At 39.0% G+C, this 17380-nt stretch overlaps 1 protein-coding gene and 1 pseudogene across 1 annotated transcript in view; one reads left to right on the forward strand and one right to left on the reverse strand.

Moving 5' to 3' along the window:
* Positions 1-17380, reverse strand: part of LOC138845443 (uncharacterized) — a 37925-nt gene that overhangs the window by 8892 nt on the left and 11653 nt on the right. The gene's annotated exons all lie outside the window — the stretch shown is intronic.
* LOC149119393 (helicase POLQ-like pseudogene) lies at positions 100-15374 on the forward strand (annotated as a pseudogene).

Below are 17380 nucleotides of genomic sequence, written 5' to 3' on the forward strand. Positions count from 1 at the left end.
GACTGATCAACTTGACAGAAAACCAACAAAGAAATATCAGAGCTAATCAACACTATGGGCCAGGGCCAGTGCTGCGGTGCAGCAGGTTAACACCTCGGCATGAAGTGTAAGCATCCCATATGGGTGCCAGTTCTAGTCCCAGCTGCTCCTCTTCCAATCCAGCTCTCTTCTGTGGCCTGGGATAGCAGTAGAAGATGGCCCAAGTCCTTGGGCCCCTGCACCCAGCAGAAGCTCCTGGCTCCTGGCTTCAGATTGGCACAGCTCTGACCATTGCAGCCAATTGGGGAGTGAACCATCAGATGGAAGACTTCTCTCCCTCTGCCTCTCCTCTCTCTGTGTGTAATCCTGACTTTCAAATAAATAAATCTTAAAAAAAAAACACTGTGGATCAAATGGACTGAACAGATATCTACTGAATATCTCACAGTTGCAGAATACACATTATTTTCATCACTATGTGGAACCTTCTCTAGGATAGACCATATGCTAGGCCATAAAGCAAGTCTCAGCAAACCCAAATTATTGAAATCATACCATGTGTCCTTTCTGACCACAATGAGATAAAGCTAGAGATTTAGAATGTAAGAATCTCTAGAAAATATGCAAATATATGGAGACTGAATAACACAATATTGAATGATGAACAGTGATTCACAGAAGCAATCAAATGGGAAACCAAAGAATTCCTGGAAATGAATGAAGATGACACTACAACATGCAAACTTATGAAATGGGGCCAGCACTGGGCTGTAGTGGGTAAAAGCTGTCGCCTGCAATGCCAGCACCCCATATGGGCACCAGTAAGAGTCCTGGCTGCTTGTTTTCTGATCCAGCTCTCTGCTGTGGCCTGGGCAAACAGTGGAAGATGATCCAAATCCTTGGTCCACTGCACCCACATTGGGGACCCAGAAGATGCTCCTGGCTTCTGGTTTCAGATCAGCACATCTCCAGCCATTGTAGGCATCTGTGGGAGTGAACTAGCAGATGGAAGACCTCTCTCTCTGCCTTTCAAATTCATAAATAAATCTTAAAAATAAAAAAGAAAACAAGAAAGCAGAACTGAGATTCAAAAAACAATGATACAAAATTGAAAATAGATCTACCACATGACCTAGCAATCCTAGCCCTGAGAATTTACCCAAATGAAATGAAATTAGCATATGAATAGTCCATGTTTACTGAAACTCAATTCACAACAACCAAGATATGGAATCAACCAAGATGTCCTCAATTAATGACTGTATTAAGAAATTGGGGTACATATACAGTATGTAATCTGACTTAGATTTAAAAAAGAATAAAACCTTGTCTTTTGAAACAAACTGGATGAAACTAGAAGCCACTATAACCACTGAAATAATCCAGTCCCAGAAAGGCAAATGCCATATGTTTTTCCTGATCTGTGGTAACTAATAGAGTAAAAAAGTAGTGAAATTCACATTTTGAGATTCAATGATTGTTTACAGCCTTTGTATCTATTGTTGAAAAACAGAGCTTTTGTTCTTACTACTTATTGGATTCTTAGTGTAGGGTTAATCTTCTGAGTATAAAATAAACTGAAAATAGATCATGGTAAAATCATTGTACAAACGTAGTTGAAAATGGACCTTAATGCAGAATGGGACTGGCCAGGGGAAAGGAAGAGGAGAAGGAGAGAGGGAGTGTGGTTGGGAGTGTGGGTGTGGTGGGAAGAATCACTATATTTCTAAAGGATACTCATGAAGTGTGAATTCCTTAAATAATAAATTTTAAAAAAGGGAAGGAGAAGGAAGTGCAGAGACATGAAAGGGAGGGTATAATGAGAAACATCACTAAACTCCTAAATCTATACATACAAAATATGCATGCTTTAAAAAGTGAGCAAAATTTAAAAGCCAAATGTATATATACTTCTTTATAATGCATCAGTAAATAACACATAAATAATAAAAATTAATAAAACAACAAATAAATACATCTAGCAAGTATTACTGTGATGTTTAAAAAACCTACAAATAATCAAAATAAGATAGTAATCTGAGTAAATACATATAGTAGAAATAGTAAATGAGGGTACAAATACTTTGCCCTTGCATTTTCAAACACTCTATGCCAATGACCATTTGAACAAAGAGTAAAATGTGTAGGGTCGTTTGTCATATGTATGAGAAAGATATACTATAAGCATAATACAGAAATGGAAAAAAAGATAACTGAAAATAAGACACTATGAAGTTACTAGGCCATAAAGCAAGTCTCAGCAAATTCAAAAGAATTAGAATCATACCATGCAGCTTCTCAGACCATAAAGGAATGAAGTTGGAAATTAGCAACTCAGGAACCCCTAGAGCATACGCAAACACATGGAGATTGAACAACATGCTCCTGAATGAACAATGGGTCATAGAAGAAATCAAAAGAGAAATCAAAAACTTTCTGGAAGTAAATGAGGATAACAGCACAACATACCAAAACTTATGGGACACAGCAAAAGCAGTGTTAAGAGGAAAGTTTATATCAATAGGTGCCTACATCAAGAAATTGGAAAGGCACCAAATAGATGAGCTTTCAATTCACCTCAAGGATCTAGAAAACCTACAGCAAACCAGACCCAAATCTAGTAGGAGAAGAGAAATCATTAAAATCAGAGAAGAAATCAAAAGGATTGAATCCAAAAAAACATTACAAAAAATCAGCCAAACGAGGAGCTGGTTTTTTGAAAAAATAAACAAAATTGACACCCCATTGGCCCAACTAGCTAAAAAAAGAAGAGAAAAGACCCAAATCAATAAAATCAGAGATGAAAAAGCAAACGTAACAACAGACACCACAGAAATAAAAAGAATCATCAGAAATTACTACAAGGACTTGTATGCCAACAAACAGGGAAACCTATCAGAAATGGATAGATTCCTGGACACATGTAACCTACCTAAATTGAACCAGGAAGACATCAAAAACCTAAACAGACCCATAACTGAGACAGAAATTGAAACAGTAATAAAGGCCCTCCCAACAAAGAAAAGCCCAGGACCAGATGGATTCACCGCTGAATTCTACCAGACATTTAAAGAAGAACTAACTCCAATTTTTCTCAAACTATTCAGAACAATCGAAGAAGAGGGAATCCTCCCAAATTGTTTCTATGAAGCCAGCATCACCTTAATTCCTAAGCTGGAAAAAGATGCAGCACTGAAAGAGAATTACAGACCAATATCCCTGATGAACATAGAGGCAAAAATCCTCAATAAAATTCTCGCGAATAGAATGCAACAACGCTTCAGAAAGATCATCCACCCAGACCAAGTGGGATTTATCCCTGGTATGCAGGGATGGTTTAATGTGTGCAAGACAATGAATGCGATACACCACATTAACAGACTGCAGAAGAAAAACCATATGATTATCTCAATAGATGCCGAGAAAGCATTTGATAAAATACAACACCCGTTCATGATGAAAGCTCTAAGCAAACTTGGTTTGGAAGGAACATTCCTCAATACAATCAAAGCAATCTATGAAAAACCCACAGCCAACATCCTATTGAATGGGGAAAAGTTGGAAGCATTTCCACTGAGATCTGGTACCAGAGAGGGATGCCCACTCTCACCACTGCTATTCAATATAGTTCTGGAGGATCTAGCCAGAGCTATTAGGCAAGAAAAAGAAATTAAAGGGATACAAATTGGGAAGGAAGAATTCAAACTATCCCTCTTTGCAGATGACATGATTCTTTATGTAGGGGACCCAAAGAACTCTACTAAGAGACTATTGGAACTCATAGAAGAGTTTGGCAAAGTAGAAGGGTATAAAATCAATGCACAAAAATCAACAGCCTTTGTATACACAGACAATGCCATGGCTGAGGAAGAACTTCTAAGATCAATCCCATTCACAATAGCTAAAAAACAATCAAATACCTTGGAATAAACTTAACCAAGGACGTTCAAGATCTCTACGATGAAAATTACAAAACCTTAAAGAAAGAAATAGAAGAGGATACCAAGAAATGGAAAAATCTTCCATGCTCATGGATTGGAAGAATCAATATCATCAAAATGCCCATTCTCCTAAAAGCAATTCATAGATTCAATGCAATACCAATCAAGATACCGAAGACCTTCTTCTCAGATCTGGAAAAAATGGTGCTGAAATTTATATGGAGGCACAAGAGACCTCGAATAGCTAAAGCAATCTTGTACAACAAAAACAAAGCCGGAGGCATCACAAATACCAGATTTCAGGACATACTACAGGGCAGTTGTAATCAAAACAGCATGGTACTGGTTCAGAAACAGATGGATAGACCAATGGAACAGAATTGAAACACCAGAAATCAACCCAAACATCTTCAGCCAACTCATATTTGATCAAGGATATAAAACCAATTCCTGTAGCAAGGACAGTCTATTCAATAAATGGTGCTGGGAAAACTGGATTTCCACGTGCAGAAGCATGAAGCAAGACCCCTACCTTTCACCTTACACAAAAACCCACTCAACATGGATTAAAGACCTAAATCTATGACCTGACACCATCAAGTTACTAGAGAACATTGGAGAAACCCTTCAAGATATTGGCACAGGCAAAGAATTTCTGGAAAAGACCCGGGAGGCACAGGCAGTCAAAGCCAAAATCAACTATTGGGATTGCTTCAAATTGAGAAGTTTCTGTACTGCAAAAGAAACAGTCAGGAGAGTGAAGAGACAACCGACAGAATGGGAAAAAATATTTGCAAACTATGCAACAGATAAAGGGTTAATAACCAGAATCTACAAAGAGATCAAGAAACTCCACAAAAACAAAACCAACAATCCACTTAAGAGATGGGCCAAGGACCTCAATAGACATTTTTCCAAAGAGGAAATCCAAATGCCCAACAGACAAATGAAAAAATATTCAAGGTCACTCGCCATCAGGGAAATGCAAATCAAAACCACAATGAGGTTTCACCTCACCCCGGTTAGAATGGCTCACATTCAGAAATCTACCAACAACAGATGCTGGCGAGGATGTGGGGAAAAAGGGACACTAACCCACTGTTGGTGGGAATGCAAACTGGTCAAGCCACTATGGAAGTCAGTCTGGAGATTCCTCAGAAACCTGAAGATAACCCTACCGTTTGACCCAGCCATCCCACTCCTTGGAATTTACCCAAAGGAATTTAAATTGGCAAACAAAAAAGCGGTCTGCACCCTAATGTTTATTGCAGCTCAATTCACAATAGCTAAGACCTGGAACCAACCTAAATGCCCATCAACGGTAGACTGGATAAAGAAATTATGGGATATGTACTCTTTAGAATACCACACCGCAGTAAGAAACAACGAAATCCAGACATTTGCAACAAAATGGAGGAATCTGGAACACATCATGCTGAGTGAAATAAGCCAGTCCCAAAGGGACAAATACCATATGTTCTCCCTGATCGGTGACAACTGACTGAACACCAAGAAGGAAATGGACACTATGGGAAACAGTGACTTGATCAGCATAGCCCTGACTTTTAATGAACAACTTAATACATTATCCCTCTTAGTAGTTTTTTTGTCTGTTCTATTTAATATGACTGGTTTAATTCTGTAATTAATACACAGTTATTCTTAAGTGTTGTAATTTAACTGAAATGTGATCTCTGTTAAACATAAGAGTGGGTATAAGAGAGGGAAGAGATGTACAATTTGGAACATGCTCAAGCTGACTTGCCCCAAATGGTAGAGTTAGAAACATACCAGGAGATTCCAGTTCAACCCCATCAAGGTGGCATGTACCAATGCCATCTCACCAGTCCAAGTGATCAATTTCAGTTCACAATTGATCATAATGAAAGGACTAAGAGTCAAAGGAAGCACATAAACAAGTCTAGTACCTGCTAATACTAACTGATAGAATAAATAAAGGGGAGAGTGATCCAACATGGGAAGCGAGATACTCAGCAGACTCATAGAATGGTGGATGTCCTAAACAGCACTCTGGGCTCAGAATCAGCCCTAAAGGCATTCCGATCTGGCTGAAAAGCCCATGAGAGTATTTCAGGCATGGAAAGCCAAGACTCTCTGGAAAAAAAAAAAAAAAAACCTAAATGAAAGATCTCTGTGAGTGAGATCCCAGTGGAAAGAACAGGTCTTCAAAAAGGAGGTACCTTTCTCTGAAGGGAGGAGAGAACCTCCACTTTGACTATGACCTTGTCTAAACAAGATAAGAGTCGGAGAACTCAGAGGGCTTCCATAGCCTTGGAAACTCATGACTGGAGCATAGGGAGATTACTGATGCCATAGACAGGAGTGTCAATTGGTAAAGTCAACAACAGGAGTCACTGTGCACTTACTCCTCATGTAGGATCTCTGTCCTTAATGTGCTGTGCATTGAGACTTAATGCTATAATGAGTACTCAAACAGTATATTTCGCTTTGTGTTTCTATGGGGGTGCAAACTGTTGAAATCTTTATTTAATGTATACTAAACTGATCTTCTGTAAAAAAAAAAAAAAAAAGAAATTATCAACTCCCAACTTGACTCTCACTGGGATTAAACCTGACAATAGGTCTGATCTGATTTCATCATCATTTAAAAAATCATCTATTATTTTTCACTTTATGTTTGTGTGGGAGCAAACTGTTGAAATCTTTACTTAATGTATGCTAAACTGATCTTCTGTATATAAAGAGAATCGAAAATGAATCCTCATGTGAATGGAAGGGGAGAGGGAGTGGGAAAGGGGAGGGATGCGGGTGGGAGAGACGTTATGGGGGGGAAGCCATTGTAATCCATAAGCCGTACTTTGGAAATTTATATTCATTAAATAAAAATTAAAAAAAAAATCAAAAAAAAAGGAAAATTTGATTCACACTCAAGGGAAAAAAATACCTAGAAAGAAATTTAAGTCATGTGTTTCAGGAAGACAATATGGTTAAACAGTCTACAAATTTCTTCCTATAGTTAAAAATTATATGCAAGTTAAAGAATGCACTCATGTCAGAGACCTGGAAGAAGATCCTGGCTCCTGTCTTAAGACTGGTCAGTCTCTGGCTGTTGTGACCATTTGGTAAATGAATCAGTCAGTGAATGGGAGATATTCTCTGTGTGTGTGTGTGTGTGTGTGTGTAACTCTGCCTTTCAAATCAATAACATTAAAAAAAAGAAATAAAACCTACTTGTAGGCTAAATCAACATACTAGAAGTGGAATAAAAATAATCTAATGGAACATGAAATATGTTAGAACCTTAATATAGCTGCATAAAGCAAGCTTTGGAAACTTAATCCTCATTCAAGTTTCTGTCTAAGATCTAAAGCTATGAGTTTTACTTCTTAGTTTCTCTCACCATGTGATGTCACTGGCCACATTATGATCCAGGAAGAAGGCCCTTTCTGGATCAGTCCCCTTAACTTTGGACTGCCCAGCTTCCAGACTGTAAAAAATAAGATTTGTTTTCTTGGGGTTGGTTGTTGGCACAATAGCTTATGTCACCATTTGTGAAGCTGAAATTTCATACCACAATGCTGGTTGGATTCCTGGTTGCTCAACTTTCAATTCAGCTTTCTGCTAATGCACCTAGGAATGCAATGTATAATTGTCCCAGGACTTAGATTCCTGCCACCCATGTCAGAGGTCCAGACGGAGCTCCTGGCTCCTGGCAGTGGCCTTGCCCAATAGTAGCTATTGTAGCCATTCGGTGAGTGAAAGAATGTTAGAATCTCGAGCCAGCGCCATGGCTCACTAGGCTAATCCTCCACCTTGCAGCACTGGCACACCAGGTTCTAGTCCCGGTCGGGGTGCCAGATTCTGTCCTGGTTGCCCCTCTTCCAGGCCAGCTCTGCTGTGGCCTGGGAGTGCAGTGAAGGATGGCCCAAGTCCTTGGGTCCTGCACCCCATGGGAGACCAGGATAAGCACCTGGCTCCTGCCATTGGATCAGCGCAGTGCGCCGGCCACAGCACGCCAGCCATGTCGGCCATTGTAGGGTGAACCAATGGCAAAGGAAGACCTTTCCTTCTGTCTCTCTCTCACTGTCCACTCTGCCTGTCAAAAAAAAAAAAGAATATTAGAATCTCTCTCTCTCTCTCCTTTTTCTACTGCTCTGCCTTTCAAGAAAATAAATTTTGAAACAATTTTTTCTAAATGACCTATTGTATTACATATTTATCACAAAACAGACTGAGACAGAAAATAGACCAACAGTTTGTTTTTTAACTTATGAAAAAGAAAATATGAATATTAAGCTATTTAGAAGCCCACAAAACAATTTAGAAAGCAAAGCATTTTAAATTAGAAAGCTTGAAGAAATTGAAATTGAAAAAGTTCATGGGGTCAGCATTGTGGTGTAGTGGGTTATGCTGCCACCTATGATGTCAGATTCCCATCTGGGCACCAGTTTGTGCCCCAGCTACTCCTGATCAAGTGCTCTGTTAATGTTTCTGGGAAAGCAGCATAGCCCAAGCATTTGGGCCCCTTCCACCCATGAAATTACAGGCTCTTGGCTTCAACCTGGCCCAGCATGACCACTGCAGACAACTGGGTAGTAAACCACTGGATGAAAGGTCTCTCTGTCTCTCCTCTCTTTCAAACAAATTAATCTTTAAATCAGAAACTGAAGGAAGTCAAATGCAAAAAAAAAAAAAAAACCTAGGAAGTAGTTAATGAAACAACAGCCTATTACATACTGGCTGCCATTGCCCATGAATGATGGCATGCTTTTCAGGAAAAATGAAAATAAATTTTGAGTGTCTTGAAGGAAAATATTCATCCCTGGTTATCTAGTAAAATTCTAAAGTATGAGATAAGCAAGGGCAGATATTTTGTCTCATTGTGATAAGCTGTTTCTTGGGATACTCACATCCCATATCAGAGTACCCGCTGCTGCTTCTGGCTTAGTTTCAAGCTAATTCACACCCATGGTGGCAGCAGGTGATAGCAATTACTTGGCTCCTGGCTGGATAGACACATGGGATTTCTGAATTGAGTTTCAGCCTCCTAGTTTTGGCCTGGCCCTTCTGCAACTGTTGCAAGGATGTGGGAAGTGTATGATCAAACAGAAGATCTCTCATTTTGTCTTTCAAAAAAAATTAATATATAAAGGTGGACAAAGACAATTTTCTGAACAAAACACTAACAACAACTAACATGTAACAAAAACCTACTATGCTATATGATGTTAAGTTCTCCAGGCTGAAAGAAAATGATTCAAGATGATTATTTGGATAACCAGAGATTGGGAACCATTTTTCTGCCAACCGTCATTTGGATATTTATAACATTATTTTAAGGCCATACAGAATTATCAATGTAAAAAGTAGCCAGCTATAGATTTACTGAATTAAGATTACCACCTGGGATTGTCTTGGCTGAACCAGATCAAATGATTTCATGGGCTGTATATGGGTAACAGGTCAGATATCTACCACCCCTGATTTACAGGAAAGAATTAGGACCACTAAAAATGGTAATAATATCTGTAAGTATAAAGATCTTCAAGCATTTTTATTCTCTTGACTGATTAAAGACATGATTATTTGAAGTGATTATTACAGAATGTCAAACATTCACATATTGATTCAATATATAAAGAGAGGCCGGCGCCGTGGCTCAATAGGCTAATCCTCCACCTTGCGGCGCCGGCACACCGGGTTCTAGTCCCGGTCGGGGCGCCGGATTCTGTCCCGGTTGCCCCTCTTCCAGGCCAGCTCTCTGCTATGGCCAGGGAGTGCAGTGAGGATGGCCCAGGTGCTTGGGCCCTGCACCCCATGGGAGACCAGGAAAAAGCACCTGGATCCTGGCTCCTGCCATCGGATCAGCGCGGTGCGCCGGCTGCAGCGGCGGCCATTGGAGGGTGAACCAACGGCAAAAGAAGACCTTTCTCTCTCTGTCTCTCTCTCTCACTGTCCACTCTGCCTGTCAAAAAAAAAAAAATATATAAAGAGACAAAAATAGTACAGTGTATAGGAGACATAAATAGAATTATTCAAATATAAGTTGGCTGTAGATGTTTGGATTGATTTCTGGTGTTTCAATTCTGTTCCATTGGTCTATACATCTATTTATGTACCAGTACCATGCTGTTTTGATTATAACTGCCCTGTAGTATGTCTTGAATTCTGGTATTGTGATGCCTCTGGCTTTGCTTTTGTTATACAAAATTGCTTTAGCTATTCAAAGTCTCCTGTCTACAACCCAACACCATCAAATTATTAGAGAACATCGGAGAAATGCTGCAAGATATAGGCATAGGAAGACTTCTTGGAAAAGACCTCAGAGGGGCAGGGAAAGCCAAAATTAACAATTGGGATTACATCAAATTGAGAAGTTTCTGTACTGCAAAAGAAACAGTCAGGCAAGAGAACAGGCAGCCAACAGAATGGGAAAAAAATATTTGCAAACTATACAACCGATAAAGGATTAATAACCAGAATTTACAAAGAGATCAAACAACTCCACCACAACAAAACAAAAAACCCACATAAGAGTTGGCCCAAGGACCTAAATAGACATTTTTCAAAAGCAGAAGTCCAAATGGCCAACAGACACATGAAGAAATATTCAGGATCACTAGTCATCAGGGAAATGCAAATCAAAACCACAATGAGGTTTCACCTCCTGCCAGTTAGAATGGCTCACATTCAGAAATCAACTAACAATAGATGATGGCAAGATGTAGGGAAAAGGGGACACTATTCCACTGTTGGTGGGAATGCAAACTGGTAAAGCCACTATGGAAGACAGTCTGGAGATTCCTCTGAAACTTGAATATAGCCCTACCACACAACCCAGCCATCCAACTCCTTGAATTTTACCCAAAGGAAATTAAATTGGAAAATAAAAGAGCTGTCTGCACCTCAATGTTTATTGCAGCTCAATCATAATAGCTAAAACATGGAATCAACCTAAATGCCCATCAACAGTAGACTGGATAAAGAAATTATGGGGCATGTACTCTATAGAATACTATACAGCAGTAAAAAAAAATAAAATCCGGTCATTTGCAACAAAATGGAGGAATCTGGAAAACATGCTGAGTGAAATAAGCCAGTCCCAGAGGGACAAATATCATATGTTCTCCCTGATCGGTGACAACTAACTGAGCACCTAAAAGGAAACCTGTTGAAGCAAAATGGACACTATGAGAAACAATGTCTTGACCAGCCCTTGTCCTGACTGTTGAGGAACAACTTAACTATTTTATTCCTTTTAGTATTTTTTTCTTTAACTTAATACTATTGGTTGAACTCTGTAATTAACACACAATTATTCTTAGGTGTTTAAATTTAACTGTAAAATAAGCCCTGTTAAATATAAGAGTAGGAATAAGAGAGGGAAGTGATGTACAGTTTGGCACATGTTCGCTCAGACTACCCCTAATGGTAGAGGTAGAAACGTGCCAGGAGATTTCAATTCAATCCCATCAAGGTGGCATGTACCAATGCCATCTTGTTAAAGCAATCAGTTTAAGTTCATAATTGATCAAAAAGATAGGATCAATTGTCAAAGGGATTACATAAATAAGACCAGTGTCTGCAAATAATAATTGATAGAATTAAAAAGGAGAATAATCCTAAATGGAAAGCAGGATACACATTAGACTCATAGAATAGCAATGCCTTAAACAGAACTCTGGCCTCAGAATCAGCCATTAAGGGATTCAGATCTGGCTAAAAAGCCCATGAGAGTTTCACAGGCATGGAAAGCCAAGACACTGTGGCAAAAATAAATAAATAAATAAATAAATAAATAAATAAATAAATAAATAAATAAATGAAAGATCCCTGTAAGATCGCAGCAGAAAGAACACGTCAAAGAAGGAATTACCTTTCTCTGAAGGGAGGAGAGAACTTCCACTTTGAATATGGCCTTGTCTAAATAAGATCAGTTTCTGAACTCAAGAGGCTTCCATAGCCTTGGCAGCTCATGACAAGAGCCTTGGGTGATTACAGACATCATAAGTAAGAGTGTCAACTGTTAAATCAACAACAGGAGTCACTGTGCACCTGCTCCCCATGTAGGACCTCTGTTGTTAATGTGTTGTACTATGCCAAGTAATGGTAAAACTACTACACAAACATTACTCTATACTTTGTGTGTCTGTGTGGGTGCAGTATGTTGAAATCTTTACTTAGGATATACTAAGTTGATCTTCTGTGTATAAAGTGAAAAAAAAGTGAATTGTGATGAAGAATGGGGTGGGTACAGGAGTGGGAGATGAGATGGTTGCAGGTGGGAGTGAGGTAATGGGGGGGAAAAGCCACTATAATCCAAAAGTTGCATTTTGATAATTTATATGTATTAAATAAAAGTTGGAAAAAATTGAATTATTCAATAGAAAAATCTATATTCCATATGAAGCAGTACAGTATTTCTCCAAAGATATTGGGATAAATTATTTTCAATGTAATTTTTAAAGCTATGAGTAACAAATAAATCATATCAGTATTATGCATCAAAATAAATTAATGCAACAAAGTAGTGTATTCATTTAACAGAGATGCTATAATACTATGCTATAGAGAAGTCAACTTAACAGAAATTTATTTTCTCATGATTCTGTAGAATGATGGTTTAAGAATGAGATGCTGGGGTTGGCACTGTGGTTTAGTGGGTAAAGCTGCCATCTGCAGTGTGGGCATTCCATAAGGGCACCAGTTAGAGTTCTGGTTGCTCCACTTCCCATCCATCTGCTATGGCCTGGGAAAGCAGTTAGAAGATGAAGATAGTCCAAGTCCTTGAGACCCTGTACCTGCTTGAGCGACCCAGAAGAAGATTCTGGTTCCTGGCTTCAGATCAGTGCAGCGCCAGCCATTGTGACAAACTGGGTAGTGAACCAGCAGACGGAAGACCTATCTCTGCCTCTCCTTCTCTCTATGTTGAACTCTGACTTTGAAATAAATAAATAGATCTTTAAATTAAAAAAAAAGGTGCTTGCAGATTTAGTTTTTTCTGAGGTCTTTACAATTTAAGAATAGCCAACTTCTCACAATGTCCTCATATGGCCTCTTCTTTGTATGCTCTCATCACTGGTTTCTCCCCGACAAAGACCAAGTTGAATGGGATTAAGGCACACCTATAGAATCTCAATCAACCTTAATTATCCATTTGAAGGTTCTATTTCCAAATGCAGACACATGGAGTTCAACATATCCAAATACAGATTTGTGGAGGTACACTCCTTAGTCTATGACACTGAGTGAAACAATCAATAGGAGCACTACAATTAAATATTTAAAATGTTTTATGGATGTACACATTTAACATAGAATTTAGAGTATCAGTTAAGATGTCTATGAATCACACTGGAGGTTTGATGCCCACTCTAGTTCCTGATTCCCACTTCCTGCATGCGAATAACCTAGTGAGGATGGCTCAAGGAATTAGGTTCTTGCCACACACAGGAAAGATGCTGACTGAACTCCCAGCTCATGGATTGAGGCAAACCCAGCCCCAGCCATAGTCCCATACATTGCAGTTATCTGGGAAGTAAACCCATAAGCAAGACTTCTCTCTTCCTCCCTATCTCCCTATCTCTATCTATCTACCTACCTACCTATGTATATCTGGAAGTGTGTATGTCTTCTCTCCCTCCCAAATCAATAAATTAAATTTAAAAGGATACACAATAAAAACACTAATCATAAAAAACTCAATTGGATGCCTTATTTAGCAGCAAATTATCAAGAAGAAATAGAAGACCAGAGGTATTAAGAGACTTTTTGTCATAATAAATAATATTTCATGATAACATAATTATGTCAGTATGCCTAAAAACAACCTCAAAGGACACGAGACAGAATTCACAGAAGAAAAAAAAAATTTTTAAATCAAATATTATCTGATAATTGATACTCAGTTTATAGTAATATATGAAATAATTGATAAAAAGATGAATCAATCATAAATGTGAGTGACAAAATGTTGACCTAATTAATATTTTTAGACCACCCTGTGGAACACACACAAAGACAGCACATATGCTGACCCATAAATAAGACTAAAATCACAAATTATTCTACCTAATCACATGGAATTGGTTACAAATTGATAAGAAAAAATAAATCCAGACCTGATTGGATGAGGAAAGGCTGGGCACCTATGCTTGTGCCCTGTCTGATGTACCTGGGCATTAACTTGAGGTGTTTTAGCAATGTTGGTTGGAGATTCTGGCACAGTGTGCCCCTGTAACTACCTCCACCCCACCTTCCACTGTCCCCTTGAGCATGGTGGCTGGGTCATTAGGGATGACAAAGTGGCATATCTCTCAACTCATGTCATGGATAAAGGTGGTTCCCACATCCACAGGGAGGTGTCTGTCTGAAATAGAAATGGTCCAATCATTTTTGCCACCCAGCTGTGGAGCTCAAGGCAGGTGATAATAAGGGGGAGGAGGAGATGGTGGCCCAGCGCCAGAGGTGGAAAACTGTGGGTTATGCAACTGATTGAGCATAATGACAGTGAAGACATGTTTGGTGATTATGACAGCTTTACTGAAAACTTTTTAGGTCATGTTGATGACCTGGAACAAAAATATATGGAAATTCCTGAACATAGGAAACACATTACAGACTTTGCCACTGGTGATCTTTGTTAAGAAAGTAATGAAAACAAACTCAGCATCCCCACTGTGGGCAACTTTACTGAACTAAAAACTGAGGAGCACACAAAGAACCAGAATAGACCTAAAGATACCCCTGTTAAAAATGGAACTGGTTTTTTGTCACATATGCCTTCCTCACAGGTTTTATACTTTGATAATTTGCAGAACTCTTCAAATGATTGCGGTGGTCGGTGACCTAAAGAAAGGGATAGGAATGTAACCTGTCTCAAGTCTAGAAATGAAGAATTGTCCCTTAATCACATAGAAGCAAACCCAGAAAAATGATTAATTCTCTCCTAAAGTCAGAACAAATTCAGATAAGAATAGGAGAAAAAGTATTAAAGATCATCTAAAATGTACCATGACTGGAAATGTCAAGGCCCAAATACCAGTATTTTCTAGGAATAACAGCTGAAAGAGATTCTCCTATCTGAAGAAATTAATGTTGCTAAGAAAACAACTGAATCATCATCAGATAACCTTGGTCCTTTCTATTCATTGCTCAGCAAAGTGAGACCTTTATGTTCAGTTCAAAGGAATTAAAAAGGTATATGGTAGTACTTTTTGCTGGAATGAAAGCAAGATTTCTGATTGCTATCATAGTATTAGTACACATCAATAGAAACAAAGGCTTTCAAGGTCATATTTCTTGAAAACAAATCAAAAGAGCAATTGTCTCTCAGCCTTCCATAAATATCCTGCTAGTACTAAAACCCTCCCTGTGACTCCCCTCAACAGTCACACTTCTCAAACCAGTTATCCTTGCTGTCTCTCATTCCTCATCTCAAATAATTCTCCAGCTTAATCCAGTTATGGGTTCTGTACTCTTAGGATATAATGACCAGGGCACCTAAATGAGTTTTTTTTTTTATTGCATTTTTTGTCAGATTTCTCAATTAGATACCTGATGCTATTGACTGCATCATTCTTGAAACTCCTTTCTCAACTTCTTGACCCTCCACTCCTGTTGTTTTCTGATTATTTAACTCTTCCACACTTTTGAAAACTGGTGCTTCTGTGACTGTCTCTGTCTTCTCTATCAAAAAGTTGTTGAAATTCCTTTGAACACTCATGTCTTGAGTGAAGTCAGGAATACTGTATATTAAAATAAACATATTTGGGGTGAGTGACACAACACTTAAGATTCCACTTGATGGGGCCAGTGCTGTAGTATAGTGGGTTAAATCTCCAGCTTGCAGTGCCAGAATTCCATATGGGTGTGATTCAAGTCTGGGCTCTCCACTTCCAATCCAGTTCCCTGCTGATGTGCCTGGGAAAGCAGTGGAGGTTTGCACAAGTGCTTACACCCCTGTACCCACATGGGAGACCTAGAAGAGGCTTCTGGCACCTGGCTTTGACCTGGCCTAGCCCTGGTGGTTATGGCCACTTGGAGAATAAACCAGTGGATGGGGTCCTCACTCTCTCTGTCTCTACCTCTTTCTGTAACTCTTTCAAATAAATAAAATCTTTAAAATAAAAAAAAAGATGCCACTTGAGACACCCACATTCTATATTTCAGTGCCTGGGTCTAAGTACCAGCTCCACTTCCAGTTTCATTTCCTGCTACTGTACAACCTGGGAAGGAGCACGTGGTGGCCCAAGTACTTGGGTACTTAACACCTATGTGGTGGATCTGAATTGGGTTCCTTATTTCTGATTTCAATCTGGCCTAGCCTAGACTATTGTGGACATTTGGGGAATGAGCCACTGGATACAAGATGTTTCGGTCTCTACCTTTCAAGTTAAAAACAAACTAACTAAATATCCTTTTCTAAGATTTAATTTTATTTTTATTTGAAAGGCAGAGTTACAAGGAGGGGTAGGGAAAGAGAGAGAGAGAATGAATCTTCCATCTCATGGTTAACTCCCCAAATGGCTGTGACAGTCAGAGCCAGGCCAGGCTGAATTCAGAAGCCAGGAGCTTCATCTGGGTCTGCAACATGGGTTCAGGGGCCCAAGGACTTTAGCAATATTCCATTGCTTTCCCAGGCACATTATCAGAGAGCTGCAATAGAAATGGAACAGCCAAGACTCAAACTGATGCTCATATGGGCAATTAGCACTGTAGGCAGAGGTTTTACCTGCTATGCCACATAATACTGACACCCTAACTAACCACCCTTAAAGACAACTGTAGTTGCAGTACTTACTGTGGCAACACATATACTAAAATTGGAAATATTTAAGTGAGGAGAGGTAGTAGTAATAAGAATATTATGTTTTTCAAAAAAATTGGTCCTTATTTATAAGAGGGCACTTCATAAAGTTTGGACAATGCATATTACTAAAAAAAGGCATGGACTTCAAAGTCTGTGCATCAAACTAAATTTGCCTTTTAATTCCATCTTTTATGAATTTTCTGAAGTACCCTCCCATTTCAAATACATTTCTTTTTGATTTATTTCAGAAAGAGAAGTCTTGTATCCACTGAGTCACTTCCCAGAGGTCCACAAAAAAGTGAACTAGCTGCAGCTGGGTGCCAAGAACCTAATTGCAAATCTCTTATGTAGATAACAGACTGGATTGCTTGGGCTGTCCCTAATGCTTCCAGGAAGCTGGAGTTGGGAGCCAGAGACAGGTGTCAACCTCAGGGGGACACAGGCTTCTTAACCACAAATGCCCACACCCAAGTATGTGTCAGATAAACAAGATGGACTGGAAGATCAGCCCATCAACTTGTCATTTTATAAGTATTTCTAGAACTCCTTTCAGAATCTTATGAACTTTGCAAATATGGGTTCTTATCTCAGAAAAGACCATCAGGTTTAAGAAGTAAGACTACTGGAATCAAAAGTCAAAAAAGAATCTAATAAATTATGAATAGTG

This window comes from Oryctolagus cuniculus, chromosome Y (assembly GCF_051225735.1).
Source record: "Oryctolagus cuniculus isolate XC-2025 breed Fujian yellow rabbit chromosome Y, ASM5122573v1, whole genome shotgun sequence".
NCBI lineage: Eukaryota > Metazoa > Chordata > Mammalia > Lagomorpha > Leporidae > Oryctolagus > Oryctolagus cuniculus.